This window comes from Oryx dammah, unplaced genomic scaffold, assembly GCF_014754425.2.
Source record: "Oryx dammah isolate SB20612 unplaced genomic scaffold, SCBI_Odam_1.1 HiC_scaffold_21, whole genome shotgun sequence".
Lineage (NCBI taxonomy): Eukaryota > Metazoa > Chordata > Mammalia > Artiodactyla > Bovidae > Oryx > Oryx dammah.
This window is the reverse complement of record NW_024070205.1, coordinates 11209668-11236479: the sequence shown is the minus strand read 5'-3', so window position 1 is coordinate 11236479 and position 26812 is coordinate 11209668. Positions and strand designations below refer to the sequence as shown.

Here is a 26812-nt window from a genome sequence, read left to right as displayed (position 1 = left end):
TTCTGCGTGCACGTGTGCTAAATCACTGTCATTTACAACTCTTTGCGGCCTCATGGACCATAGCCCAACAGGCTCCTCTGTCCACGGGATTTTCCAGGCAAGGATACTGGAGTGGGTTGCCATTTCCTACTGCAGGCACAGCTCCTGAGGTTGGTCTATATTTGTGTGGACATGTGGTTGAATTAGAAGCCTTAAATTGTTTTTGTGGGTACAGTTCATTATGGCCTGCATCTATGTAGCACCTACTATACACTAGGTCCTTGACATGCTGTGTTTCCTAAAGCGGCCTGTTGGCTCCCCAAGGGACAGCTGTTTTAGCTCTTCTTTCCTCTGCCTTCCTCTGCAATATGGCTTATTTTTCCCTTGATTGCTCACATGATGATGTCTGTACAGAGTGGGTGGTGAGTAAATACTTGGAGAATGAATGGATGAAGAAATGGGTTCTTGAATATCAGGTGTGTGAAAATCTAAATGAATAGAAGAACTCAGTGTCTCATTTCTGTTTTAAAAAATAAATTTTATCATATACCTGACCTTTAAAAACAAAACTAAAAATACTATAACTTCACTCTCTATGAATTGAAGAGAACAAGAAAAGATATAGGAAAAAAATGGTCTCATTTTCTGTCCCTTTTACTTCTGATATCAAAGGCCAAACTGATGACAACTGGTCTAGTGGTTGGACTTTGGATTATTAAAAAATATTTTGCAAGAAATAAGCTTGGCTTATAGAACCAACAATGAGATAACCGACTTCAGTAAGAATGACAGCAACAGTTGATATTTCTGGGAGAAAACATTAACCAAAACAAGAACCCAAAAAGTCGCTTCCAATCTCAAGAGGCAATGGGATGTAAAAGAGATTAAGTTTAGCTGTAGATGCCAACAGAGAGAGTCTTTGGAAAATGTGTTTAGTGAGAATCTTTTGTCAAAATTTACTAACAGCCAATATTTTTTCTATGGCATATAAAGTGGCAACATAAAATATTTAATGATTTTAATCTAGGATATATTAGTAGAAATAAAACAGAATTAACCTTGGTCAAATACATCATCCTTTGAATATGTCTCTTAATACTGTGAATTAGCCAAGTGATAAAAGAAAATAAGTTTAAATAAGTCACTGTGTTGAAAAATAGAATATAATTGACAATTGATGAGTCAGCAACCAAATATTATAAAAAAAATCCTATTTTGATTGTATAAATTTGATGAACAATATAAAAACTCATTAAATTCTTGGAAATTCACATGAAACTAAATTTTTTGTTCTGATTCTAAAATTTAAAAGGCTAGGTAATTTATATCCATTGGCAATTTTAATAAAAATTTAAAATAAATTTATTGCAAAATAATGAAGAATATTAAGGATATATTTTATTCATTTCTGTCATTCCATGGAATTTATTATTTCCTCCAAGAATACCTAGTCCATTGTGAAATAGAAAACAAACAGTGTTGTCTTTAGACTATAAACAGGACATGGGGAAGGAGGTGGTAAAAGGGAGAGTTTCCAGAGAGGGAGAAGTTGCAGATACACAGGCTTCTGCCTCCTACACTGTTCAACTGGCGCTGAACCACAGATTTGGTTTTGAGCTACCTGATGACCAAATGAAAAAGAGAAAACAATTTATTGACATGACTTAAACAAAATTTCCATTAACTATAGTGACCTTAAGAAAAGAGTATCCTAACTAGGAAAAAACAACAACAACAACACAACTCTTAGAGCTAAAAGAAGTGTTTGTGTGTGTGTGTTGATTTCAGAAGACTGAGAAAAAAAATAGACAATGTTTTCAACAACTCCCTTTAGTTAATAAAATAGAGAACTTTGTTCTGGAATTTCTTGTTAACATCAAGCTGGAGGAGAAAATGCTGTTTATGAAGAGGCCAAGACAAAGAAGGATGGATTGGGTTGTAAACAACCTGCCCAGTCCTCCAGAGCATGCCTCTCCTGTATAATGAGTTGTAAGGAATTTGGGGTTATCGTCTCTGACATAGGTCTTCTGTGAGGGTATTGGGTAGTGATTGCACAGCTCTAAGTAGAAGAAGACTGTTGGCACTTGGATGAAAATTGAGATGCCAAACCAGGCAAGGATGTGGCGCATGGGGAAGGGTCAGAAATGGCCAATGGCTGCGTGAGTATGACGTCCTCCCGTGGTCAAGAGTCAGTAGATGTGGATAACAAGATACCCTTGGACTCGGCAGTCCAAAGACTTGACATCACCTTTTAATTGGGTGTCATAAGCAAGATCTCCTAAGTTCTCTCTGGGTCTGTTCCCTTACGCTGCAGTGGTGCTGGGAGGCGTAGCTTGTTCCCCACTCTTGGCATATTTTTCCAAGTAGGAGGTGTGGCATTCAGGACATTCTCAATCTCCTTACTCGCTTGCTTTAGGGGAGTGATTTTTTTAAAAATATTTTCATTTATTTATTTGGGGCTTCCCTGGTAGCTGAGACAGTAAAGAATCCACATGCAATGCAGAAGACCTGAGTTCGATCCCTGGGTTGGGAAGATCCCCTGGAGAAGGGATTGGCAACCCACTCCAATATTCTTGCCTGGAGAATCCCGTGGACAGAGGAGCCAGGCAGGCTACAGTCCTTGGTCACAAAGAGTCAGACACAACTTAGCACATGTATTTGTTTATCTTCTTTTATAAAATTTATTTATTTTTAGTTGGAGGATAATTGCTTTACAATATTGTGTTGGTTTCTGCCATACACCAACATGAATCAGCCATAAGTATACACATGTCCCCTCCCTCTTGAACTTCTCTCCCACCTCTCACCCCAACATATACACTACCATATGTAAAGCAGATATTGTTGGTATTCAGTTGCTAAGTCGTGTCTGACTCTTTGCGACCCTATGAACTGCAGCACACCAGGATTCCCTGGCCTTCACTATCTCCCAGAGTTTGCTCAAACTCATGTCCATTGAGTCAGTGCTACCATCCAACCAGCTCATCCTCTGTTTCCCCCTTCTCCTTCTGCCCTCAGTTTTTCCCAGCATCAGAGTACTCTCCAATGAGAAGGCTCTTTGCATCAGGTGGCCAAAGTATTGGAGCTTCAGTTTTAGCATCAGTCCTTCCAATGAATATTCAGGGTTGATTTCCTTTAGGATTGACTGGTTTGATCTCCTTGCAGTCCAAGGGACTCTCAAGAATCTTTTCCAACACCACAGTTCAAAAACATCATTTTGCTGTATGACTCAGGGAGCTCAAACTGGTGCTCTGTGACAGGGGAGTGATTTATCATATTGATATGTTTAGGAAAAACAAACTGAAATGTGTGTGACCCACCTCTCCCCTTTTTCTTCTGCAGAGCCAACTGCCTGCCTGCAGGAAGCAGTTCTCTCCCCTCTCTACACTGAATGGGCCATCTTCCCGGGTCCAGCATACCTGTACCGGGGAGAGCAATTCTGCCTAATTCTGGGGCTCTCATGCTTAGCAGTGTCCTGCCAGCTGGCCATTATTGGTGATAAAGGTTTTATTTCAGCTCCCTTCTGCCAGTCCTTTGTCTCAGGTGAAGCAGAATGCTATCTATTGACCCCTTTGGGTAGGCTCCAGGAGTTGGTGATGGACAGGGAGGCCTGGCGTGCTGCAGTTCATGGGGTTGCAAAGAGTCAGACATGACTGAGCTACTGAACTGAACTGAACTGAAGAGACCCCAACAGGACTGCCTACGTTTAAATCATAGCCATCTGGCCCTGGGTGTGAGGTCTAACTAAGATAATGAAATAGCACAGCAATGCTATGGGGGCAGTGGCTGTTTTGGGGAGTTATGCTCTTGGTTATATTCCCCAGATCCTTTTAGTCCGGAGGTATCATTGAGTAATACCGATCACAACACAACGTCCGTAATAAGACAATGATCTTTGACACTGAAAGTGAAACACTGGAGTCTTAGGCATTTTCCCTCCAAATCCTTCCCTCCTGGCTTAAGGGGTCTGCAGACGTCCGATGAGAACAGCTGTCTTCCTGGGGCTACCTCTAGTGTTCTGCTCCGCAGTACGACTGCATTTATCTTGGCTGTTAGATGCGTCTCTTTATCTCAAGATTCTTTCCAACAGCACTATCGCGCCAAAGCCTGGTGAAAAATATAGGGTTTCTAGAAGCAGGTACCAAATTAATAAGCATTATGAATAGCCAAGTGTGAAAGGTCCTCTTGGACCCGTGTGCAGGGTACAGAGGATGGCGGGGCAGGCTCCCCCAGGTGGCTGTTTCTGCCGAAGAACAGGGCTGACACAAACGCCGCGTCTGGAAACGTGGTTTCCCAGCATGGCTTCGTCTGCCTTCCCCATCTGCTCCAGAAGCATTATTCTGGGCACCTTGACAGGAGGACTCCAAATGAAAAGAAAAGCAACAAACAAGTGTGTGTGTGTTTCATCATCTCCAAATACCTTTGGCTCAGGGATACGAATGAAAAACCGTTATCTTGTGACCTTTCAGGTTTACTCCAGGAGGAGGACAGAAGGGAAAAAAAAATTATGAAAACAAGCACAAAAGGTGCCATCTTGTTTCTTTTCTGTCCTTGCTTGCTCTTTATTTAAAAAGAGAAGCAAAAGAGGCTTCTGGTCTTGAAGCCAACCTGTTGACAGACAGTTTGCTTTGATTTGATGTGTACTTCATTTGCATGAATAAAAAGTAGCAGGAGAGTGTTGTGACTTCACAGTAATATAAAAGCTATTAGAGGGGCCTTGATCATTAGCTTCTTTGTCACAGGGCAATTGTATCTTGCTTTCAATCACCAAATGCCATTTAAAACATTCTCCAAAGCTGTGGAGATTGACAGACTATACAGATTCCTTCACTTCAGGGCAGGCTGAGTCAGCTGCAGACGGTAACATTTACCAGATCCCAAAATGAAAAGAAAAGTGACTTCTAGATACATTAGAGTGTCTACTCAGTCAAGGACAAGTGGGGAAGGGCAATGTCATCCTCTAGAGCCAGGGAGCTGAGAAAGCCAGGAGGAAGAGCGTGACTTTCCTTCTCCCCTTCCCAGGGATAGGACAGGAACTTCGTGTACCTTACCTGACTGACAACACAGGTGGTTCCTCCCCAGAGGGAACGGACTCTACCAGGGAGGCCCCAGTCTCCTCAGTATGCTCAGTGCTGCTGAGGCCAGTTTCAGTTGTTAAGGAGGGCATTAAGACTTAGGAGGTCTTCTTAATAGAGCGGGATCACGCTGGCAGTCTTTGGTTTGGCTCTATTCTCACACCAATCTTAGGCAAATTTGTGAGGTTTATGGGTTTTCAGTGGTGCCACATTTTTATTTCAAAGCCTTTTTTCCCTCCTTAGCAGAACATTCTCAGTTCTGCCTTTCACAGGTACAAAAACTGATTAATAGTATAGTGTGTTATTCTTCCTAGGGGTTATAATTTACCAGAGATGGAAGCCTTGGCTTTTTCTGAGAGAGCCTTCAGGAATCTTTGGAACAGTGGGTGGAATAGGGTTTGAGGTAGGGGAGATAGATCTATGTAAAAACCGCTGGAGTCCCACCACATACAGAGAATATTCTAGCTCTCCAGGGGCCAGGAATGTATGTTGCTGGTGAGAAAAGTAGCTGGATTTCTAGTTTGATTGGTAATATTTGCTAGCATATGAGGTCGGCTGCTTGTAATAGAAACTCCAAATAAGAGTGGCTTTGTTGTTCAGTTGCTCAGTGCACCAGGCTTCTCTGTCCTTTACCATCTCCCAAAGTTTGCTCCATTGAGTCAGTGATGCCATCCAACCATTTCATCCTCTGTCGCCCCCTCCTCCTTTTGTCCTCAATCTTTCTCAGCATCAAGGTCTTTTCCAATGAAGCGACTCTTCGCATCAGGTGACCAAAGTATTGGAGCTTCAGCATCAGTCCTTCCAATGACTATTCAGGGTTGATTTCCTTTAGGATTGACTGGTTTGGTGACCCTGTTGTCCAAAGGACTCTCAAGAGTAGCTTATATAAAATGCAAATGTCTTTCCCATGGAACAGTCTGGAAGAAAGTGCTTCAGTGCTTGGATGGTGGCTTTGCTCTTTGAGATCGTCTAGGGGCCCAAGCTCATGCTGACATTTTGCTCTGCCTTTGCAGAGTATGGCCTACACCAGCTTGATCCAAGGTGCCTCTTACCCACATTTACACTGAAAACAGCAAAAGGGAGGAAGGGGGACACACACCTCCTTTTAAGGATGTGACTTGAAGTTACACACACGGCTTCTGCTCATGTTGCTTTGGCTGGGTCTTTCCATATCAGATGGAGGGGAGGTTGGAAAGTGTCATCTTCATTTGTGTGACCATGTGCCCTGTGAAAGAGAAGAGGAGATGGTCATTGAAGACTCACTAACAGGCCTGATGGGCAGGTTTGAGGAGAAAATGTTGGAAGGCTGCAGTCACTTGCATGGGTATGCAGAGAGGGGTGTTTGTGTGGGGCTGGGGGTGGACCAGGCAATAAGAAGTCTGGATGTTCCTTCTCATGTGATTTCACTTCTGTTCAGTTCAGTTCAGTTCAGTGACTCAGTCATGTCCAACTCTTTGCGACCCCATGAATCGCAGCACGCCAGGCCTCCCTGTCCATCACCAACTCCTGGAGTTCACTCAGACTCACATCCATCGAGTCCGTGATGCCATCCAGCCATCTCATCCTCTGTCGTCCCCTTTTCCTCCTGCTCCCAATCCCTCCCAGCATCAGAGTCTTTTCCAATGAGTCAACTCTTCACATGAGGTGGCCAAAGTATGGTTAAATTTACTCCTAAGTATTTTTATCCTTTTTCATTCTATTTAGGTGGGATTGTTTTCTTTCTTTTTCAAGTAGTTTGTTGTTAATATATAGAAATGTAACTAATTTTTGCATGTGGATTTTGTTGGCTAAGAAAGGAAATTAGAGTTGCTAACAGGCAAGCTTGAAACATTCAAGGAGAAGCAGACAAATCAAGACTATTCGTGAAAGATGCTGCTAAGAAGGCTCAGAGGGCTATCTGTGTAGTTCTGGCCATGGAGGTGAGGAGGTCAAGGAAGGTTGTGAGCAAGTTTTATGCATCCCAGGCTCACATGAACTCTGTACTCATGGGGATGAAGAAAAAGTTAGCAGTTTTACAAGTGACTGGTTCTTGCAGAAGAGCACAGAAGTGATGAAGGCTATTCAGATTCTTGTTCAGTTCAGTTCAGTTCAGTCGCTTAGTCGTGTCTGACTCTTTGCGACCCCATGAATCGCAGCATGCCAGGCCTCCCTGTCCATCATGAACTCCCAGAGTTCACCCAGACTCATGTCCATCGAGTCAGTGATGCCATCCAGCCATCTCATCCTCGGTCGTCCCCTTCTCCTCCTGCCCCCAATCCCTCCCAGCATCAGAGTCTTTTCCAAAGAGTCAACTCTTTGCATGAGGTGGCCAAAGTCCTGGAGTTTCAGCTTTAGCATCAGTCCTTCCAAAGAAATCCCAGGGCTGATCTCCTTCAGAATGGATTGGTTGGATCTCTTTGCAGTCCAAGGGACTCTCAAGAGTCTTCTCAACACCACAGTTCAAAAGCATCAATTCTTTGGTGCTCAGCCTTCTTCACAGTCCAACTCTCACATCCATACATGACTGTTGGAAAAACTATAGCCTTGACTAGATGAACCTTAGTCGGCAAAGTAATGTCTCTGCTTTTGAATATGCTATCTAGGTTGGTCATAACTTTCCTTCCAAGGAGTAAGCGTCTTTTAATTTCATGGCTGCAGTCACCATCTGCAGTGATTTTGGAGCCCCCCAAAATAAAGTCTGACACTGTTTCCACTGTTTCCCCATCTATCTGCCATGAAGTGATGGGACCGGATGCCATGATCTTTGTTTTCTGAATGTGGAGCTTTAAGCCAACTTTTTCACTCTCCACTTTCACTTTCATCAAGAGGCTTTTTAGTTCCTCTTCACTTTCTGCCATAAGGGTGGTGTCATCTGCATATCTGAGGTTATTGATATTTCTCCCAGCAATCTTGATTCCAGCTTGTGTTTCTTCCAGCCCAGCATTTCTCATGATGTACTCTGCATATAAGTTAAATAAGCAGAGTGACAATATACAGCCTTGATGTACTCCTTTTCCTATTTGAAGCCAGTCTGTTGGTCCATGTCCAGTTCTAACTGTTGCTTCCTGACCTGCATATAGGTTTCTCAAGTGGCAGGTCAGGTGGTCTGGTATTCCCATCTCTTTCAGAATTTTCCACAGTTTATTGTGATCCACACAGTCAAAGGCTTTGGCATAGTCAATAAAGCAGAAATTGATGTTTTTCTGGAACTCTCTTGCTTTTTCCATGATCCAGCAGATGTTGGCAATTTGATCTCTGGTTCCTCTGCCTTTTCTAAAACCAGCTTGAACATCTGGAAGTTCACGGTTCACGTATTGCTGAAGCCTTGCTTGGAGAATTTTGAGCATTCCTTTACTAGCATGTGAGATGAGTGCAATTGTGCGGTAGTTTGAGCATTCTTTGGCATTGCCTTTCTTTGGGATTGGAATGAAAACTGACCTTTTCCAGTCCTGTGGCCACTGCTGAGTTTTCCAAATTTGCTGGCATATTGAGTGCAGCACTTTCACAGCATCATCTTTCAGGATTTGAAAGAGCTCAACTGGAATTCCATCACCTCCACTAGCTTTGTTCATAGTGATGTTTTCTAAGGCCCACATGACTTCACATTCCAGGATGTCTGGCTCTAGGTGAATGATCACACCATCATGATTATCTGGGTCGTGAAGATCTTTTTTGTACAGTTCTTCTGTGTATTCTTGCCATCTCTTCTTAATATCTTCTACTTCTGTTAGGTCCATACCATTTCTGTCCTTTATTGAGCCCATCTTTGCATGAAATGTTCCCTTGGTATCTCTAATTTTCTTGAAGAGATTTCTAGTCTTTCCCATTCTGTTGTTTTCCTCTATTTCTTTGCATTGATCGCTGAGGAAGGTTTTCTTATCTCTTCTTGCTATTCTTTGGAACTCTGCATTCAGATGCTTATATCTTTCCTTTTCTCCTTTGCTTTTCGCTTCTCTTCTTTTCACAGCTATTTGTAAGGCCTCCCAGGCAGCCATTTTGCTTTTTTGCATTTCTTTTCCATGGGGATGGTCTTGATCCCTGTCTCCTGTACAATGTCATGAACCTCATTCCATAGTTTATCAGGTACTCTATCTATCAGATCTAGGCCCTTAAATCTATTTCTCATTTCCACTGTATAGTCATAAGGGATTTGATTTAGGTCATACCTGAATGGTCTAGTGGTTTTCCCTACTTTCTTCAATTTAAGTCTGAATTTGGTGATAAGGAGTTCATGATCTGAGCCACAGTCAGCTCCTGGTCTTGTTTTTGTTGACTGTATAGAGCTTCTCCATTTGGGCTGCAAAGAATATAATAAATCTGATTTTGGTGTTGACCATTTGGTGATGTTCATGTGTAAAGTCTTCTCTTGTGTTGTTGGAAGAGGGTGTTTGCTCTGACCAGTGTATTTTCTTGGCAAAACTCTATTAGTCTTTGCCCTGCTTCATTCCACATTCCAAGGCCAAATTTGCCTGTTACTCCAGGTGTTTCTTTCTGGAGAAGGAAATGGCAACCCACTTCAGTACTCTGGCCTGGAAAATTCCATGGACTGAGGAGCCTGGTAGGCTACAGTCCATGGGGTCGCAAAGAGTTGGACACACTGAGCGATTTAACTTTCCTAACTTTCGTTTCCAGGTGTTTCTTGACTTCCTACTTTTGCATTCCAGTCCCCTCTAATGAAAAGGACATCTTTTTGGGGTGTTAGTTCTAAAAGGTCTTGTAGGTCTTCATAGAACAGTTCAACTTCAGCTTCTTCAGCATTACTGGTTGGGGCATAGACTTGGATTCCTGTGATATTGAATTGTTTGCCTTGGAAACAAACAGAGATCATTCTGTCGTTTTTGAGACTGCATCCAAGTACTGCATTTTGGACTCTTTTGTTGACCATCATGGCTACTCCAGAGGCTGTGCTTTGCTGGAGCAGCCATGAAGAGATACCCCACACCCAAGGTAAGAGAAACCCAAGTAAGATGGTAGATGTTGCAAGAGGGCATCAGAGGGCAGACACACTGAAACCATACTCACAGAAAACTAGTCAATCTAATCACACTAGGACCACAGCCTTGTCTAACTCAATGAAACCAAGCCATGCCTGCGGGGCAACCCAAGACGGGCAGGTCATGGTGGAGAGGTCTGACAGAATGTGGTCCACTGGAGAAGGGAACGGCAAACCACTTCAGTATTCTTGCCTTGAGAACCCCATGAACAGTAGGAAAAGGCAAAATGATAGGATACTGAAAGAGGAACTACCCAGGTCAGTAGGTACCCAATATGCTACTGGAGATCAATGGAGAAATAACTCCAGAAAGAATGACGGGATGGAGCCAAAGCAAAAAGAATACCCAGCTGTGGATGTGACTGGTGATAGAAGCAAGGTCCGATGCTGTAAAGAGCAGTATTGTATAGGAACCTGGAATGTCAGGTCCATGAATCAAGGCAAATTGGAAGTGGTCAAACAAGAGATGGCAAGAGTGAACGTCGACATTCTAGGAATCAGCAAACTAAAATGGACTGGAATGGGTGAATTTAACTCAGATGACCATTATATCCTGATCCTTAGAAAAACCCTTATTATTACCCTCATTTTATACATGGAAAGCTGAGTTTTGAACCTGGGCATTCTGTCCAGAGCCTGTTTCCCTGACAACCTGGACCAAAACCCTATCCAAATCCCCATTTTTTTTTCAAGGTCTCCATCACCTGTCAACCCCCGCAAAATGACCGCCCCTCTGAGTTGCTGTGTGTGCGACAGTCTCCACTCGTGTCTCACTTCACCCATGTACTGTGCCAGCTCTGTGGCTCACAGGATCAGGTGTTTGTTTTCATGTCATCTTAGAATTCTTTCATGTCTCCCTGATATCTTCATCTTCCAACTTTATCCTAAGCAACTTATGGGTTCTAATCCTGACTGTGTCACCTACTAGGAGGTGATCACAGACCAGAATGATTGAAAATGTAAAGATGACTGGGCAGCATTGCTGTGGGCAGGGGCAGTTTTCAAAATGCTGCATTTAACCACTGATTCACAAGACCACTGGCCAGGCAGGGCTTGGTCTTTTTCTCTAACTTGTGTCCGACTCTTTGTGACCCCAGGAACTGCAGCCTGCTGGGCTCCTCTATCCATGGAATTTTCCAGGCAAGAATACTGGAGTGGGTTACCATTTCCTTCTCCAGGGGATCTTCCCGACCCAGGGATCAAACCTGCTTCTCCTGCATCATCAGGCGAACTCTTTACCACTGAGCCACCAGGGAAGTCTGGCCAGACAGGGTAGTCAATGGCTGTAAATATCTGTAATGCCTGGACTATACAAATGACTGAATATTAGCTCTAGTTGTAAAAAGAAAAACAGTGAATAGAGTTCTTTGTAAGCTGTACAGCTTGACAAACTCTGCATTATCAGTTTGCCTTCCATATCTCTTTTAGCTGCCACAAAGCCTAGCATGTTCTTATATACTTGGTACTAGATAAATCTCTGAATTAATGGATGAATGAGTAGATAATGTGATGCATGCCTTCAACCTGCTGTTAAAATCAGTGATTCCTGTTTTAGTTGCGTGAAGTACCCTGGGCCATCCTTGATTATTTGGTGGTGAGGGCGTCATGAATCTCTCAAACAGGTCTCCTCACCACATGGAGCTTTGAGTCACAGATTTGAACACCAAGTGGTTTGAGTCATATTGCACCTTCAGAGGGACGGAGACGGGAACCTTGAAATCAAACTAAGGAAGCTGGCTCGGCAAGTCCAGTCTCCACTCCCCTGGGCCCCTGGTTCAGGTGAGGGGACTGGTGTCCTGCAAAGCCCAGCCTGGGAAGCTAGGGGCTCCGTGTGGCCGTTCTCCAAGGCAAGCAGCAGCCCCCGGGAGCCCCAGTGGATCGGCCTGGGTTGCCCCAGGGCCTACCTACCTGCCTGGCACTCGGAGCCTGTTGCTGAAAGTTCTTTTCGTCCTTCTGTTCCTTCTTCCATTGCCATCACGCCGACAGCTGCGGGAGCACATGGGGGCCGCTTGGCAGCTGCTTGCCACAGATGCTGGGCTCTGTAATGTTCTTCTCCCCCACTCTGCTGCTGCTTCAGAGCGCTCCTCTGGCTGCTGGGATGTCTTCGTCCCTGCCTGTGGGAGGGGTGGGCGCTGAGGTGCTAGTGGGGTGTGAAGCCTTGGGGGATTGGGGCTGCTGAGTTGGCAATATGGCTAAGTCCTCAAGATCAGCTTTGCCTTTTTTCACACACAAGTGTCATTTTTAACTGTTCTGTATGCCTGAGAATGATTTCAGGCTGGCCTGGAGGAAAATAATGTTGGGATGTCTTTTTTTCTGCATTCTTGGAAGCCTTGCCTTCATCCAGGTCATCATTTTTCTGGGCTGCTTCCTTGCAGCCCAGAGGGACCAGTTGGGAGGGACCTCCCAACTGAACTGGCCTCCTTCCCTCTGATTTGCCCCCTTTCTTCCACCTTCCATGGTGCTACCACACTGACTTTCCTGTAGCCAAATCTGACCATCTCTCTTCTATTTTTTTGAATCCTCATAGCCTGGAAGATTAAATATGAACTTAGTGTGACTAAAAGGCCCTCTGTGACTCATCTCTGTTGCAGCCACATCTATTTTGACCGAAACAAATCAGCTGTTTCTTAGCTCGATCTTGGACTTGCGTTCACACAGCCTAGGAGTTTTTTCCTTCCTCTTTCTGTCTGTCGACCTGGTTCACTCCATCTGAGCCAGAGAGATCTCCAGGCATGCTTTTTTCAGTGTAGCCTCTCTCCTTTAACCTGTTCCTTGATGGATCAAACTGGAGAAGTTATTGACAGAACCATTTCTGTATAGATAACCGTTCAGGCAAAGCTGCTGTTGGCTAAATGGCCTACTCTGTGCCAAGCGTTGGGACACAAACATGGGTGAGATTCAATGCCAGTCCTCAAGGAGTTTGTGCACAGTTGGAGAGATGGACGAGGAAGCACACAATTAAAATAGAAAAAACAACAAGCTCTACAACACAGGCAAGTACAGGATGTTACAGGAATCAGATGCTCTTATAACATCCTGATTTCCTTCTATTTTATTAGTCCTGTAATGAGTTTGTGTGTTTTCTGTTTGTCCATCTCCCCCACAATTTCTGAATTTCTTGAAGGCAGGGGCTATATCTTTGTCGAGTCGTACCCTTCATGCCCACCTGACGTCCGGTACAGAACTTCAAGAAATGTCTTTGGGCAAATGCAGCTCCACCCATAAATGGTGTGTCCACATGAGGATGGCCTTGCAAGAGGCCCTGAATGTAGGGTCACCATGTGTCTCTCCAGGAGACTGGCAACCCCAAGGAGCGTCCTGGAATCCTCTGGGGTTGAAGGACACAGCAAAGAACTCATGGGAAGTGAGGGGCCTGTAGTTTTTGAAATTTACTACCTTGTTTGCAGAAACTTGGTCCCTCTGTTTCAGTAATCCCCAACCTTTTTGGCACCAAGGACCATTTTGGTGGAAGACAATTTTCCCATGAACTAGAGTGGTGGTGGTGGGCAATGATTTGGGGATAATTCAAGCACATTACATTTATTCTATACGTTATTTCTTTTTTTCATAATTTACATTTTTGTTCTTTAATAATACCCTTATAGATAATTTTTATTCATTGTTTACTGTCAAATCTTGGTCTTCATTTTTTTTTCTTTTGGTCTTCATTTTAAATGGATATATTTTCCTTGGTCATCTGGTAATATAAATCTTAGATAAAAAGACTTCGTATACAATGTTTTTTTTTTCCTTTTAAAAAATTTTTTTATTATTTTTTTAACACCAAAACCATTTTGTACTGGGGAATAGCTGATGAACAAAGCTGTGATAGTTTCAGGTGAACAGTGAAGGAACTCAGCCACACATCTGCATGCATCCGTTCTCCTCCAAGCCCTGCTCCCATCCAGGCGGGCTCATGATATTGAGCAGAATGCCATGTGCTATACAACAGGTTCCTGTTGGCTATCCATTTTAAATAGAGTAGTGTTGTATGCTTTGTTTCTAACCTAATGCCACTCTGATCTAACAGGAGGCACCAGTCAGAGGCCCAGAGGTTAGAGATCCCTACTCTGCTTGTCCCTCATCTTTTCCCTGTCTCTTGAGAACCCACTTCCTCTGCTCTAAGCATCCATTAAAGGACATCACATGTTATTTCAAAGAAAATTAAAGGGCTTCCCAGATGGCACCACTGTAGAGTCCACCTGCCAATGCAGGAGATGTAAGAGACACAGGTTCGATCCCTGGGTTGGGAAGATCCCCTGGAGGAGGAAATGGAAGCCCGTTCCAGTATTCTTGCCTGGAGAATTCCATGGACAGAGGAGCCTGGAGAGCTACAGTCCATGGAGGTCCCAAAGGGTCGGACCCAACTGAGTACACACACACACACAGATACAAAAATTAAATTTTACATCACTGTAGAGAAATTAGAAAACTCTGGTAAGTACAAAGGAAAACAAGACCTTGAATAACCCCACCACCCAGCATTGCCTGAATCACTGCTACTGATGTGCTTGTTGGTGTACCACCTCTCAGACTTCTCTCTGCACACATGTCCAGAGAGTGTTTAAGACTTTGGACTGAGGCTGCCTGAGTTTGAATCTTGGCTTCAGTATTTCCTGACTGGGTGACTGAGGCAATTTGGCTGGCTTCACCTCGTGGTGCACCCTCTCGGCTCAGTGGAGTTCACGGTAGGACTTGGAGCCCAGTGCTGTGGACAGACTGAAATATTCTATCAGGTGCTTACAACACTGCCTGGTGCGTAGTAAGTGTGTATAAATCTATTTAGTGAACAAATAGTTACTGTGGGCCTATTTTGTGCCAGGCACTTTTCTAGACAACATTTAACATTTAGCCAAAAGGGCCACTGCTAGTATGCAGTGTATATCCTGGTTTAACCACCAAATACATTAACTAGCTCTGGTATTACAAAGAGTATCAGATTATGTACTGCATCGATTCTGCTTTTCTCATCTTGCTGTGTATTATAACATTTTTCAGCATCATGAAATCTTGTATTGTTCCTATAATAGTGATATAGTATTTCATTGAATGGATACCATATTTTATTTACCAGTCTCCTTTTACTAGGTATTTAAATAGCTTCCAATTTTTCATATTTTCAAAACCCAGTACAATGAAAGCCTTATACACACGACTTTATGCACTAACCTGGGTATTCCATCAAGAGATACAAGTGAAGTTACAGATCTGGGAGCACGCACGTGTGTAGTGTTTCTGGTAGACGTGGCCTCCTGAGACGATCTTATGGACCAAACTGCCAGCCCTAGTGCTGGGCTCGAGAGAACGGTTCTCCACACTCTCATCTGAACCAATGCTGAACTTTTTTATTCTTTCTAGATTTTGTAAATTAGGGCAAACACCATATTATATCATTTTTATTTGCATTTCTTTAGCTTCAGGTGAGGCTGATTTCATATGTTTATATATAATAGTATTTGTATTTCTGGATATGTTTATATCTTACAATATTAGAGAATTATATATATGTGCTTGTGCTAAGTCACTTCAGTCCTGTCTGACTCTTTGTGACCCCATGGACTGTAGCCCACCAGGCTCCTCTGTCCATGGGCTCCTCCAGGCAAGAACACTGGAATGGATTGCCATGCCTTTCTCCAGTAGATCCGTCCCATCTGGGGATCAAACCTGGGTCTCCTGCACTGCAGGCAGATTCTTTACCATCTGAGCCACCATAGTGGTTTTTTTTTTTTTTTTTTGCTATTTGTATTTCTTATTTTCTTTTTTAAAATATTTTTTTAATGTGGGAATATTTTTCAAAGCCTTTATTGACTGTGTTACAACATTGTTTCTGTTTTATGTTTCGGTTTTTTTGGCCTCGAGGCATGTGGGATCTTTGCTCAGGGACCAGGATCAAATCCTCACCCTCGGCATTGGAAGGTGAACACTTAACCACTGGAAGCCAGGGAAGTCCCTGTCTTTCTTATTTTCTTAGTTGATCACTTGTGTCCCTTAAAACCTCTGACTTTGATAAGATGATCTTGGATGTTGCTTAGACTGAATAGTCTTTCTCTGCGAAAGGCCTAGACCCTTGTTAAGCTTCGTGAGGTAATGGTTTCAAGGGACATGTGCCTAGCCTTCTCTGCGATGTATTTACATCTTCCACTAAAAATGTCTAATGTTATAAATCTGGCTCTTCTGCACTTCGGCAGTGATGTGGTTTTAATACTAATGAACCACTTTTTGTGCATCTCAGGGAGAGCAGGGGCCACTTTGGCAGAGACAGAAAGTTGCCAGGTGTTGTCTGGTTGTGTGTGATGGAGGTACGATCCGGTGCACACCTGTATTTCCCTCTACCGTAACTGTTGGCATAACTGAGTGTGCATGTGTGTCTGCCTGTGTACATGTCTGTATCTTGAGCTGAGATCAGAAAACCATATGTGTATTTTGGGGTCTCTGTGAAGTTACATAAGTACCTTTGTATTTCCATGACCTGAATCTATCTCCCAAGGGGTGTTTAGTTCAAAATTTACTTCTTTTGGGAAGACTGTCCTGATTATCCACTCATCCTCAGATTACTTCCCTCTGAACTTCCTGAGCACATGTGTTTCACATCTAAACTTGCAAATGCATTGCTAAAAGCCTGTCCTCAATAACTCATATAAAGTTTTTCTCACATGAGAACCCTCTCCCTTTGCCTCTGACCACGTGGAAATGAGATTCTGGGCTTTATCACATCCCCTCAAAACAGATCCAACCCACGAAGCATTAGTGAGTAATGTACAACTGACTACAATCTTATGGGGAGATGAAGGAGAAAGTTACATGATACAACACCCAGCCATAAATAAAGACAAAGATCTTCACTTTCTCTTGTCAGGGTTCCTCTTTAGTCATGGGGAGGTTGAGATGGTTGGATGGCATCACCAACACAATGGAAGTGAGTCTGAGCAAACTCCAGGAGATAGTGAAGGACGGGGAAGTCTGGTGTGCAACAGTTCATGGGGTCGCAGAGAGTCGGACACAACTTAATGACTGAACAACAACATGGGCCTCTGGGTCTCCTCCCTCCCTCTGAATCTTTCCCTGAAGTAGCCACTGAACATCTCCTCCTTTCCTTGTCAGAGAAATTCAGCTCGCTTCTGAATTTCTTCGTCAAAGCCCTCAGCTGATCGTAATATCCAGGAAAGCCAGCATTTTTCCCATAAAAAATGAACCTCTCTCTGTAGGAGAATGTCCTGCTAAGAAAAATACGTTTTTTCCCCCAAGTTGTTCCAGCAAGCTGCATCACCGGGATTTACTTTGTCTCTTCGTCCAGTTTCATGAGGACCGCCTTCCATTCATTTTATGTGTTTCTCAGCCTCCTTTTCTTCCCATGATTTTCTCCAGGGCTTGGCACAGAGTAGGTCCTCAATAGATGCTTGCCAACCAGTAAGGAATCTCCTCTGTGTTCCCATTCCTTAGCTCAGCATTTGGGACTTAGAAGGCACGTGACTATTCAGACAGATAGGTGATGAAGCCTTGGTCTGTGTACCTCAGGAAGGCAGTGGGTAAGATGGTGTGGCCAGCTGGACCCTGAGCTACTGGTGTGCTCACCGCTCTCCAGGGCATGGATACCTCTGTAAGGCCCAGTCATTCGTGCCCTTCTACTGCTAGTCCATTTTGTTTTTACTCTAGTTGGCTTATTGGGTCGTCTTCTCTAATTCTCTTTGTGTCTTCCTTCATAAAGAATCAGGCTGATCCAGGAGGGAATTTCCAAGATCCACATCCTAGAATATGATACCAGGGAACTCCACCTCCTACCTGTCCCTCCATAATGTGGTTCCCTCTAGCCTCCCCTACGTGGGGCCTGAACTGTCTCCAGCCCTGCTCTTTCCCATTTCTCCCTAGGCCTCCTTCGACCACACAAGGGTCAGGAGAAGGAAGATTTCAGGAGAAAAAGGTAGGGATATATTGATTGTATAAAGGGCAGAAGGGGCAGGAGGGGGATATGGGCCAGAAAAGAGGATTCCACAGAGAAGAGAGGTAGGCCTGTCCTACTTGGAAATAAAGATGACTGGATGATTGGGTCAAATCCATCTCTTGGGAGTTTTCATATTGCTCCTTGCTCTGTGCCGTGGCCTTTCCTCTTGACTTCTTTTTCTTCCTCTTGACATCCTATTTATTTATTTTTGAAACATACAAAATGGAAAAAAAATTAAAAAAGTATGAAATGGTGGGAGTCAGAAAGAAATGTCAGGGTATCTTGCTTTTTTTGCTTTTCCTTTTTTCAGGATATCTTTTGATCCAACACCTCAGGAAATCTGGAGGTCAGCCTAGATGTGGCTCATTACCCAAATAAATAGTCTAAAATCTGTAAGGATAAACAACTCTCCATCTCTCTCCTCTTCCCCTGCTAATACTCACTTTGAAGACCCCTTCTTTTTTCTGCCTTTTCACCAAGAGCTAGATTTCACAGAATTAGAGGGGACATGAATGAATGCTAAATGAAGATTACTGTTTTCTTATATGATAATTTTTAGTGACCATAGGTGTTTCTTTTTTCTTCTCTGATGGTCTGGTTGTAGGAATTTCCCAATCAGCCTGGCATATCTACCCTTGCCTGGATCAGACTCATCCTGCACCTCTGCTTCTGAAACTCATGCATTTCTATTTATTCTTTAAAAATTGCATTTGATTTTGGTAAGAATACTTGATGTAAGATTTATTCTCTTAACACATTTTAAAGCTTATAGTACAGAATTGTTAACTGTCTTAAGTATAGGTACTTTGTTGAGATGGACTTCCCAAGTGGCGTTAATGGTAAAGAGCCTGTCTGCCAACGCAGGAGATGTAAGAGACACGGGTTCAATTCCTGGGTCAGGAAGATCCCCTGGAGAAGGCATGGCAACCCACTTCAGTATTCTTACCTGGAGAATCCCATGGACAGAGGAGCCAGGCAGGCTACAGTCCATAGAGTCACAAAAAGTCAGACACGACTAAAGGGACTGAGCATGCACACACTATGTTAAGATATATATATATATATTATATATATATATATTTAAGTAAGTTACAGTGTTGTCCAGCAGATTTCCAGAGCATATGTATCATCTCAGCCCAAACTTTATACCCACCTTTTGGTAACTCTTCACTTCCTCCTCCCCTAGCAGCTGCTGTTCCACTCTTTGATCCTATGAATTTGACTATTTTAGAAACCTTAGATAAATTTCATGGTATTTGTCCTCCTGTGACTGGTTGATGTCACTTAGCATAATGTCTTCAAGGTTCTTAAGCCCACGCATTTAAGCCCCTCCTATTCTTTTGTGATGGGGTATCTCAAAGAGTTCTTGCCCACCTCTGCTTTGTCAATATTCCAGCCCCTTCTTGATAATTCACTGGCCTCCTGTACCCTGGAGTCCGGCTCTCTAAACCCATGGTGCATCCCCTAAATCTTTTCCCTGAGTGTCCCCAGACCCTTGTCTTGCCCCGTGGGCCACACCTGCTCCTTGAAGCTCACCTGCCCCCTGTCTGCCCAGCTCTCTGGACTCCCCAGGCATCCAATCTACACCATTCCTACCAGCCCTGCCCTGCTGAGGCCCCTGCCTGGCGGGACACGGCGCCTCTGATGACTAAAAATAGGAGTTGTATAAAAGAACGGTGGGACCCAAATAAAGTCTGAAGCAGGAAATATAATGATCCTCCGAAAATATGATTCTGTTGCTTCCACAGGAGCCCTGTATCTGCTTCAAAGCCTGTGAACTATCTTTATTTTGCATTCAAACTATCTTTTGGGGCCAGGTTTCCTTCATAACATGGCTTATTGCAAAATGGATCTGAAACCCTAGGGAGTTTATCTGTAGTTAGGTTTTTTTTTTTTTTTTTTCTTTCCAGTAACTGTGGGTCGGAGGTATTCCAGCCATTATTGACTAAAGGACTACTCTGTTTTATGACATCTAATCAGATGGATGTCCCACTGGTAGGACAGATTGTGTCCCTTTTTTTCCCTCTGGACTGAGGAGATAAAGAGATAAAATTCATAGGTTGTGTTATTTTTTTAAAAAAATCAACAGCCTAGCTCCCCGTGAGATCTTCACGTGAGCCTGTTATGCATGAGAGGCTAGCCTTAATGGGAGAGACTGAAGGGCTTGCGAGTAGGACATTTTGTCCTCTGAATGGCTAGGCTTGGTTTGGTCCCGAAAAATTTCTATTCAAGGTCATCTTGGATCCTGATGGTTCAAAGAAAAATGGCAAAATCTGAATGTGCTGTTCCCAGATGCCTTCACTTGCCCGAGAAGCCAAGTTAAACTTCCGTTTGGAGTTAGACAGGATCCCCATGCTGAAATATTAGACAAATAATGTCTCAGGGTTTTCATTTCCTGTTACATAAAGTGGGCCTGATAATAGCAGCCATGACAATTTCCCAGGTCCTTGATGAGACCCCAGGCAGGCCTGGGTGTATATGAAACATCGAGTTCTATTCAAAAGCAAGGTATCATTGCAGCCTTTGTTACAATGCAACTTAAGCACCCCAAACTTTCCTTTAGCATATGCTATCAACTCGAGCATCCCTACCATTATGAAACTACATATGGTTTCACCCCCATGTCATTTCTTGAGACTGCTTGTGTCTTGAAGTAGGATTACCTTTTATTTGTCCTGAAACTTCCTCCTTCAAATCAAAAGCTGTCCCCTGGGTTCAGGGTTTGGGCATTTGTGAACAAACCTGTGTTCACTCTGCCTGCCCTTTTCATGGTTGTTTAAGTCTCCCCTCATATTCCCTCAAGGTTTGTTTTTGCAGCATGAGGCCTAATTCCTTCTGGAACAAAGTTTCCTCCATAACTATGATCAATGTGGGTTCTCTCTGAACCCCCTGTTCACTGGAAATCTATGTGTATCGGCAGCTGTCTTGTCTTCCTTAACTGTAAGCCTAAACACCTTCTAAGTAATATCTCAGCCCAATGTGTGCCAGAAAGCTATCTTCATAAACACTTAGAAAATTGATTTTGGTGAAGAATCTATGGCTGAGGACTCTAAGCAAAGTCAGTTACTGTCTCTGGCTCGTCAAGACTTAAGGCTTAAGAAACCTCTAGGAAGACACCCCAGGGTTGCTGAAGATTTTGGTAGGCAAGCAGGGAAGAGATTTCATCATGAGATTTAAGAGGCTCAGGAAGGTAACTGCCTAGAAACCCCTTCAAACAAGTCCACACAGTTCTTTGAGACACATCTTTTGTTAAAATTAGAGGGCCAAGAGAGTCCCTTGGACTGCAAGGAGGTCCAACCAGTCCATTCTGAAGGAGATCAGCCCTGGGATTTCTTTGGAAGGAATGATGCTAAAGCTGAAACTCCAGTACTTTGGCCACCTGATGCGAAGAGCTGATTCATTGGAAAAGACTTTGATGCTGGGAGGGATTGGGGGCAGGAGAAGAAGGGGACGACAGAGGATGAGATGGCTGGATGGCATCACTGACTCGATGGACGTGAGTCTGAGTGAACTCCGGGAGTTGGTGATGGACAGGGAGGCCTGGCGTGCTGTGATTCATGGGGTCACAAAGAGTCGGACACGACTAAGCGACTGAACTGAACTGTCTAGTAGGTAACTTCTAGGCTCTGGGGCTGGCCCATCTGGTTGGAATCTTGGCTCTGCCATTTCCTATAGGTATACGTTGACCTCTTTGTGCCATGATTTTCCTATCTGTAAAATGGGGACAATAATAGCAACCTACTTAACAGGTTTAAGTAGGAACTCTTAACCCTGCACCCTCGGAATGGAACTCATTTGTGTGTAGAGAACTTCCTGTATTACATATGGGGCATTTACCTTAGGCTGAACCCTGTGATCAAGGTCTTATATTACCTAGTTCAGTTCTTACAGCAAGCTTGTGAGAAAGGTGCTGTTTCTTTCCTATGGATGAAAAAGCAGAGGCTTGGGGAAACTGGTTAACTTGTACCACATCACATGGTTAGCAAAGGCAGCACCAGAAGTCAAAGCCCGTGTTCTTCACCACTTGATCTTCTGTGTTTTCATCTATGTTTCCATCAAGGGAATTTCTGATCTTAATTTCTTTTCTCAAGTAGGCATCATCTAGAATACTAGAGTTTATATTATCAGCTAGTAATTTGGCTTATGGAAAGGGTACTGGATTAGAAGTCAGGAGACCTAAATTCTGATCTAACTCTGCCGCTGACTACACTCGCTGAGACAATGTGTTTACCTCTGCTGGGCTACCAAGTGGGAACTGATAATGCCTGCTCTGCCTGTCTCAGGGACTATGGTGAGGGTCACTTTCAAATTTATCCAGTAATGAGTGCTCATTGGAGGCTCAAGCTCATGTGAGCTGCATTTGCATGTATTTTTCATTATTGTTAAATAATCTTGTGCTGTGCTTTACTTAGGAGATGCTTGAAATGCAAGATACTGTTGTTCCTATGAGTTTGGACAATATGAACCAGTTTTACTTGGGGTCTGATTGCCCTCAGACAGGCTAACCATCAGCTGGGATGAACCCTATATTTCAGAGAGTGAACCTCACTCTAGGACCTTCCCTGGATTTCAACCTTACTCTTTCAACTATTCCGTGATGAGGCATGTGGAGAGCTGCTTTGGAATCAGGATGCCGGCAAAGTCAAGGAGGTCAAACTGAGGCCTCCCCATGAAGATCTCTGCGAACCTGAGATCCTCACAAAGTGCTTCTATCCCTGCATCCATCCAGTTGCTATGGCAGGATGTTGGGTTGGTTCCATTCTTCACTAAGAGATTAGGTATCAACATGCGGAAGAAGGATTTGACTGCTAAGGCAATAAGAAAAAATGAAGCCAGGATTCATATTCAGCTGGTATGTATCAAGGTGACAGATTTTTCCCAGTCAGAATCTGCTCCAATCGGTCAGCACCCACAGAGGGCTGCTTGTTATACGTACTGACTCTCACTCCTGGATAAAGCTCATTTGCTTTCTGGTTTTGCAGAGGCTCTTCTTGGTTCTGTGCTCTGCCTGGTCAACTCTTTCCCCATCTGCCTCCTGGGAACATAGAGGCAGCACAGGAAATAGCACAGGGGCTCCGGGTGGGGCCTCACAGGGGCTGACACAATGGAGCAGGTCCCCATTGCCCTGATGTCCCCGAGAGCCTGAGTCGATGAGTCCATTCAACTGGCTCAGCTCTGAGAACAGGAGCCAGATCTTCAACCCTTCATCATGACAATCCTGTGCTGATGTTTAAACGGTGCTCAAAATGCATTCAATGAGTGAATAAACCTTCCAGAAAGTATCCGAGTTTCAGACACAGTGTAGGGAGCTGTTGGCTTATCCGTGGTGGAAGTTAAATTAAAAAGACTAGAACACATCCCCCAGACAATTCCAGTGTATAGTGGATAATTCCATCACTACGTGACAAAGATAAAGGACATGCAGATAGGCATTTTATGAGTGCAAACAGATTCAGTTTTTAAAAGTCAAGGTCATCATTAAGTAAAACGAAAGAAACAGGAGAAAGCAAGGACAAGTAGAGATTTTTTTTTTTTTTTAATTGGATGTAAAGGCTCCAGGAGAAGCAAATTCCTCTGGAAACAGCCCAGCCTGTGGCATTTCTTCTTTTTTCAAAGGCTGGTTTTGTTGGGTTTTTAACTGAGAGCCTCAGGATAGAAGGAGAAGCTATCTCCCCAGCACAGAGTTTTCCCCCTCTTTTCCAAAGGGAAGGCAGATTTGGGAAACTGGCACTGCCCCTACCCAGATGGCAGCCAGCAGCTGGCTCTGGCAAGGGCAAGTTCTCACTCCGGCTGCTGGCTGCCCAGCCCCTCCCGTTTCCCCAGCAAGGCCTGGCCATTAGGAAGGAGAGAATGCGAGAGCCCTGCCATGCCAGCGGCTCCTCACCACCCTGACCCGGCTTCCCTGGCTCTGGCACCCGGACCCACAGCCGGGGAGCCGAGGAGCGGACCCAGAGGCACCAGCCAGCAGCCTCAGCCTCCCAATTCCCACTTCAGCTGCTGACTTGGCCCCGTGCTGAACCACGCGATGGCCACTGACATCCATGGGGCCATAGCGCGAGGGACAAAGAGTGACAGTGACTTCAGCGCGTGGCCTGGCCACAGCACCGCTGGCTGGTTGGGTACCAGGGCTCAGATGATCAGCCTGGTGGTCCGTGGCTGCCCCTGTCCCGTACCAGACGCCACCCCATCACTCCCCAGATCGCACCTGTCCCCATGGGCTTCACCCGAGGCTCATTGTTCTTTTTCCCGTCTTTTCTTCCTTCTCTTTCTTCCTCCTCTCTCTTTCTTCCTTGTGTTCCTTTCTCCTCTCCTCTTCGCTCCTCTTTTCTCTTCCATTCCTCCCCTCTCCTCCAGCCCCGCTCTCTTCACAGAGTGTCTTTCTCCTACATCCTTGCTTTCCTCCTCTTTACTTTACTCTTCAAACACGTATTGACTACACCTTCTCTATCAGTCCCTCTCCTAGACTCTGGCAGGTCACAGATACCGTATACTTGGCCCTGCCCCTGACATTTGTACACGAGATGAGTCTATGACAACTGATGAAGACAGAGTGTGTGAAGTACCGAACATGCCCTGACTCGGACAACAGAGGAAAGGGTCATTGATTTCTGCCTGACCCACTTTGGGGAAAGGTTTGCTGAGGAGCTGCCATTTTTCAGTTTGATTGCTTACTCGGCTTTGTATGTTCCTGAGGAAAGATATAGATTTCCAAGTCTGGTTGGAAAAATGGAAGCTTTGATTTTTGTTTCAGTTTCTGTTTATGAATTCAGATTCCAAGGCTTTGAATTTTCATCAAATCCAGTTTATCTATTTTTTTTTCTTTAATGGATAGTACTTTTGCTATCATATCAAAGAGCTTTTTTGCAACTAGCCCAATGTTGTAAAGATTTTCTGCTGTATTTTCTTTTAGAAATTTCATAAATTTGCAATTACATTTACAGTCTATGAACCATTTTGAATTAATTTTTGTATATAGTATGTATAGAGGGTGTTTTTTGTTTTGTTTTGTTTTCCATTGTCATCATTTAGTCACTAAATCGTGCCTGACTCTGCGACTCTGTGGACTGTAACTCACCAGGCTCCTGCATCCTTAGAATTCTCCAGGCAAGAATACTGGAGTGGGTTGCCATTTCCTTCATTGTTTTTTTTTTTTTTTTTTTGCATATTGACATCCAATTGTTCTGGTACCAGTTCCTGAAAAGACTATCCCTTCCCTATTGAATTGCCTTTGCATCTTTTCAAAGGTAAGTTGACTATATTTGTGTGGGTCCACTGGTTGATTCTTCGAGAGCATTTTAATGTCCAATGTGTTATTGAACACATTCTGTCTCTGTGTCCTAGTCTCAAAATAAATGCATTCCTACTGTGTAAATAGCACCCTATGCAGGAACTACAGTTACTACTTGACTGGGCAAAAGAAAAGAAGTTTGGGCAAATACAGATTAGAATTCACTTTGCCCCTGATTGCAGCGTGACTTTTGGGTTTTGGACTTTTTGATCTTAAAGAAACACAAGTAGGACTCGATAAGAAGTGTCATGAAGATTAATGAGGGACATGGCTAGGAGAGGACCTGGGATTTGCCTCATCTGCATCCAGATATTTGTTTAATTCCCTCTGTTTCCTTTTGCAGTGAAAATATTGGGAGGGGGCATGACCGTGATATGAGAATAATTATATTGTTAGACTATAAGCACTTTCAAGGAAGGCCTGTCTTCTTTTGTAAAAAGTGAAACACTTCTGTTGCCCCTTCAGTAGGCAGTAAACAGGTCCTCAGTATCTCTTGTTTATCTTCTGCTGCATCAAGTCAAATACGAAGATTACTCAGAAAATATGTTTAATGTTTTAGTCCCCGTGACATTCCTTTGGCTTTCCTTTACCAATAGAATTAGTCTTTTACAATTTTGGAATGAAAAGTATGCCAAATGGTGTCTTCATATTGCTTAACTGCTCTCCACCCATGCCACTCATTTCTGATTTTTCATGGCTTTAAGCCACCATCTGCGGGAAGGGTGGGAAGGACACATGTAAGGTCATTGTGTCCTGCCCTCCAGCCTCAGGCCTGGCTGCACGTGGGCTATGAATGTTTCTTTCTTTCTCTGAAAGGTTTTCAGAGCTTCCTGCTCATCTTCAGAGGTCTCATCTTCAGGGTAGGCCCCCAGCTCTTACCTCCAAGGACCGTGTTCCTGGTTGATGGGCAAGGAAACTTCATTCCTACCACTCACCCTGGACAGCTTGTACTATGATATTGTTTTGTGACTTTGACCAACTTTGCTTTCTTTTCTTTTATAAATCATTCAAACACTTCAAGTCCAAATACTAACACTGGGGACAGCTTGTGATTAACCTCTCTCTACTCCAAGAAGTAACCAGCATCAGTGATTCTTCCTTCTAAAATTGCTTAACCAGTTTTTAATACACCAAAAAGACTTTTGCCCAGAGCCCTCTGGCCATCTATTTTCCTTAATGGTCTTTTATGGGGGACCTTATCAAAAGCTTGCAAGGAAATCCGAGTAAATTATGTTCCTTGGTTCACCTTTACCTAGTATTTCATTAACTTTTTCAAAAACAATATGACATAGTTTTCAACATAATTAAAGGGGTTGGGAAAAAGGGAACTTTAACTACCGCCTGACAGTTTCCGTAGTTGCCTACGAGAGCTGGGTCACTGCTCATATTCTGCCTCTGCTTAAGGACACTAATTCATTTCCCAGGCTGTCTGGCGAGGTCAGCCACTAGTTCAAGGTGGAAATGACAAGTTTTTAGGCTTTCAAGTGTGCAGTACTCAGCTCTCCAGAGAGCACGAAGGAAGGAAACCACAAGTTTATCCAGGTCTGGCCCAGAGAAAG

At 43.8% G+C, this 26812-nt stretch overlaps 1 pseudogene; it reads left to right on the top strand.

Moving 5' to 3' along the window:
• Positions 1-26812, top strand: part of LOC120880433 — a 92715-nt pseudogene that overhangs the window by 10462 nt on the left and 55441 nt on the right.